Consider the following 5595-nt stretch of genomic DNA (forward strand, 5'->3'; position numbering starts at 1 on the left):
TTACTTTGACGTCTGTTTTACTTCCCAATATAATGTGTGGGCGTTGACGTTTTCCATTGGTGTATACCCTTCAAAACCTGTTTCTCTACCAAACATGCATCTCTTTAGGGCCGTCTGCACCATCCCGAGTTTTCAAATTAGCGCGCTATTTCTGATCCGGCAAATTATCCCGATCTGAAAAATCTCGAGATTGTTTGTAATGCAGACGCAATTATCGCGCTAGTTCGTAGGATTAATCTCGAGATTGCAATCCCAAGTCAACTCGGGTTTATTTGCAAAATAGCGCGCTATTTACGAATTATCGCGCTAATTCGTAGGTGCAGACGCACTCGGGTTTGGACTCGGGTTAATTTATTCATGACCTTCAGTCCATAATGCAATTCGCTTTCCATTTCCGCCTTGGTCAAAACATAAACACATCGCGATTGTACCGAACGCATGCGAAAGTCAACTTTATCGCGAATAGCGTTCATCAATTCCCCAATCAGCAACGATGGTGTCCAGCCCCCAGTGAATGGATTTTGGGAGAGACCAGACCGATGGGGGAGGCGCTCATTATCGACGATGGTCATAGTCAATAACAATACTGACAGCAGTGTCGTCTTATTCCTTCGCAAAATGTGAGCAATTTTATAGCTTTCTTTCCTCCCTCCCCCCCCCCCTTGTCGTTGCCTCCTCCGCCATCATATTAAACGAAGAATACTTCACTCGCTTATAATTATGTTATAGCGCGGCTGAGCTGAGAGGATTGTTGCATAACAACGGTCGAATTCGGCGAAAGTGCTAGTGAAAAGCTAAGAGTACAACATGCACTTGATTGCATATCGCGGGAAGTTATTCAAAAGCGCGGGCCGTTGAAACTCCAAGATCGAAAGTGCGCATGCTCGGAATATCGGGCTTGTTGCCTCGCTCGAGCAAGAATCGCTCTTCGTGCGATGGTGGAGACGGGGTTTCTTGAATCTCGAGATTAATCGCGAAGAGGGCTGATCGGGCTAAAATCTCGAGATTGAGCAAACTCGGGATGGTGCAGCACCGCCTTTTGAGATTGTAAAATCCGTCGGTTTCACCTGGAGGAATACCCCCCCCCGCTACTCAGGGCCCTGTCCGCGGAGGATTAATCTATTGTTACTGGTAACAATAGATAATCCTCCTTGGCCGTGATCGAGGTCCATGCCCCTTCCCGGGAATCTTCTAATTTTGTTATATGAATTGACATGTATTCAGTTGGTACGTAACCGTGATGTGCTGACAGCCCAACATGTCCAAAGGGAAGAGTAATATACTACCATGGTGGCCATTACATGGACCAGTGACCAGATAACTTGGTCCGAGCATTGACCTATAGGTCTATGGTCCGAGCATTGACCTATAGGTCCATGGTCCGAGTTACTGTCATTGGCGTTTCGAGAACCATTTTTTCTGTTCTTGGTAAGATGTTCAACTATTATGCCGTTTGTTATTCTTACGACGCTAATATTCTATTTGACATTGATATATTTTGAAATATCAATTTGTTTATTTGTTTGTTTTTCCCATTTTTTTCTTTTTAAAAATGCTTCTCACCCATTCAACACATTTTAGGCTTATTTCACTAACAACATAGTACAGACAACTTTCATGAATTTTCACTGAAGCTTGATAAATTATCGATTCCGATTATATAAGAAGCTACCCCGTGTCATGTCCAAAAGTCATATGAAGGAAGGAAGGAAACAAGGAACAGTCATGAAAAGTTGGCGTCCTATTTTCTAGCCAGAAGCTTCTATCAGTCACCAGGATTGCAACACTTCTCGAAATTTTTCATCGTGTTAAGCAATTCCTCGTTAGATAAACCAGAACACCAATGGTACGCGAGAAGCGAATGGAAAGGAGAAAAGATCAAGTACTAAGTAGGCCTACACACTATGATTCAAATCTTATTTCAACTGAAATACACACGGCCTTCTTCATCTGACAATAATGTAACTGTGTTTGTCTCTACAATACATTTTGATAGATTTTTATTTGCAGAATGTTAAAGTTTGATCATTTATACGCCTTCTCCTATATGTTCACGCATTGATGAGTGATAATAATGAAAGAACAGTCGGTACTGCAGGAGGGCGACTACCCATATAATTTTTAAATTTTTCAACTCTCGATCTAAATCAAATTATTATTTGTAGAATGATCATTTCTGGTCTTCGTTATTCATTTTGATTCAAACCTTTGACATTTGCCTCAATTTCTGGAAGACGATACTCGGTTTTCTAGATTTTACATTTTCTTCTTTTTCCAAACGACAACTCTAGTTAAAACAAAATATGAATTAATCTTTGAATTGTTATTTTGCTCTTAGATTCTATTCCAACAAATTGTAAATTAAACATAATCCAAATAACATCTATACTTTTTTTTCTTTTTTTAAACTAAATTCAATTCCAGATGATATACTGGAAGCGAAAATGTTGCGTGGAATATTTTGAATAGGCCTACTCTTTTCAACATTTTCTCAAAACATTATCACTATGTTACAAGAAAAAAGATAATTATGTCTACAATCACCTTATTGATCAAAATAAAAACATTTATCATTTTCTTTTAATTTCCATTTGAATATGTTAATTAATGTGACCAAAATATCATTTATGATCTTAAAATCACTTCAATTTAAATAACCAAACATTTGGCCCAACGGGGAAACAACCAAATAATAAAGCATTGAACTGAAATTCCTCCGCTCGAGAATTGCCAGTTTTTTTAATATAAACGCTCCTACAATGCACCCATACACCACCGTAGCCATACATCCTCAAACGCACGCACCCACCCTCACACTTTTTTTTGTTTTGAATAATGTTTTTATTCTGATTTCATGAACAAATAGTTACATAACATTTCAATTTAACATTTCAAATCATATATAATACTTTACACTTCATATTTTCACTTTTTTCCACTAACTTAACAAAATCATGAGTCATATATATCTTTAAAAAAAACAACAATGAAATCGGTTATTATAAAAATGCTTAAAGTCCAAACTCCCCCCCACCACAAACACACCCAAACACACACACACCCAACACACCACTGCCCAGAAGATCTGCTCACACTCATTATAAATAAATCCTGTTTAAAAGTACAAAACAATTCGATGAACAATTTTGAATATAACAAGCTCACGGGAGAAGTATTACATATATTGAAAGTAAATAAAGACTTACAACTTAACCTTGTCACAATTTTACTGTTTCCCATTTTTGCAAGTGCCGCCCTAATTTCCCCATTTCAATAGCTATTTTCTTTTCTTGATCCTTATATTCTAAAATAAGTTTATGTATATCGTCAATGGTTGGTAAAACCCCCTCCTTTCTAAATATAAATAATATATATTTTACCATAAAGATAATAGTATTACAACTTTTTATTCTATTTGTATTGCCTGACAAACCAACAAATATATCCCGCCAGTTCAAGTCCTTTATTTCATCTAATTCAAATCGCTGTATCAAGGTTTCCCATATCAGTTTGACCTTTAAGCAAGACAAAAATATATGTGAATATGTTTCCGTTTCCAGTTTACAGTACGAACAGAGATTATCTTCAACAAATCCAAATCTAAACAAATTACCTTTAGTGTAAATTGCCCCATGCAGAAGCTTAAATTTAAATTCCCTCTGTCTTCCAATTAATAATGTTATTCTTGGTCTAAAAAAACATTCACTAATTTCTTTCTCTGTATAATTATAATTATTTTGTCCATCTCTTATCTGTAAATCATATGACTTTTGCAATTCTTTAATAAAATATTCATATATTTTCTTGATAATACCTCCTTAAAGCTAATTTCCCTCCCCAACAGAAGCAAGTTTATATTATAATTAATTAAGTCTATCTCACAAAATTGTATCGAACCTAAATCATTTCTCCAATCACTTGGAATTGCATGATATATTTCACCTATTATAAACAAAAGATCACTTCCCATACCAAGGTTCAAAAAATATGCGACTGGTTTAACATGTCCATTGTCAATGATATGTTCAACCTTAATTAACCCTCGTTCTAATAAATCTTTATCAAATATCATTTTATTTTCTCTACAAATATTCTTATTATTGAAAATGATTGGATTTTTAGAACCATTGAAATGTCTTAAATTATCAATCTTTTGCCAAGCATCTAGCATTTCCAAATAATAAGATGGAATATTCAACTTACTTTTTATCTTTTTCATTTCATAATCACATAGAAAAATTATCCTTCCTCCAATCCATGTCTTTCAAAAAAATTGTCATATCATCGGCATACAAGACCTGTCTTATTTCATGCTCCCCCAAACTTATCCCTTTAATAATTTTGTCCCTTCTTATTTCATGAGCCAGTAATTCTATTGCAATCAAAAACAAATAGGGCGAAAGTGGGTCACACACACACACATCCACACCCTCAACACACACCCTCGTACGCCGTTATTTTATTCATTTCTTATTTTTTATGCACATGTGGTTGCCAATGTTGCATGTAGCATTTCCATTTATTTGAATGCAGGATAAAAGAGCATTGTAGATTAACTGCCTTGCTCACGGGCACATGTGTCTCGGCTGGGGGTCGAACCCCGAACTTTCCATGTATAGCCAGGCGCCTTAGACCAATCGTCCACGGCACCTCCTTAGAATCTAGTATCGGTGATAACAGCCAGACGGGAAAAGGATAAATATACTCGGGACATCCCGAACCAATTGCGGTATTTATCAAAGGAAATATCTGGCAGTGTAGGGATATCGTGAGGCTTCCGTCAATACCGGCCAAAAATTTGAAATCATGGACTTCAGACTTATCATCCCCGTTTCTGCTATTGTTGTTGGTGGTAACATTCAGTTATTTTTTCGGTTACATTGAGATTCAATATCAGTATAATTTTGATACGAAATAACATCTGAATCTCCAAAATACACCAAACACATAACCGCTTTGACTCTAAATTCCATATGAACCTTTGAAGTTCTTCAATCGAGTAAGTTTCATAGTGAAATTGTCTTATACTCGTTACACCATTTCCTCTTCTATGTCTTTTTGCGATAAGAGTAGATTAAAATAAATCGTTTATTTTTTTCATAAAAGCCACTAGTGAAACAAATGCGATAAGAGAGCATTCCTTTTATTTTTTGCTTCAGAATTTTAACAAATTTCGTCACAAATATCGCTTGCAAAGGACTTTTCCCCTGAAAATGTAATGACATTCTTAAAGATGTATCTTAAAATAATAATTATAGTTGATGGGCATTGTTCCATTTCAAATGTAACGAGAGATGGCGGTCGTGCTAAAAAGACAGCATGATCCAGCTCAGTACCAACTGTCTTTTTGTTTTCCGAGACAATTCACACGGAGGGGAATAGCAGGGGTGGCGGAACGTATTTTCGTTTAGGAGGGGGGGGGGGCAAAGCCAATAAAGGGCACTTATATGCCAAAAAAGGACATTTTGGTGCAACGGATATTTTCACCTTGAGATATCTGTGTGGAGAAGTTGCGTGTTATGTAGTGATTAAGTTGAACAATTGGTTTTTGAAGTGATTTCTGACTGATAAGATATATATTTAGGCGAGCGTAGC

This window comes from Lytechinus variegatus, chromosome 3 (genome assembly GCF_018143015.1).
Source record: "Lytechinus variegatus isolate NC3 chromosome 3, Lvar_3.0, whole genome shotgun sequence".
NCBI lineage: Eukaryota > Metazoa > Echinodermata > Echinoidea > Temnopleuroida > Toxopneustidae > Lytechinus > Lytechinus variegatus.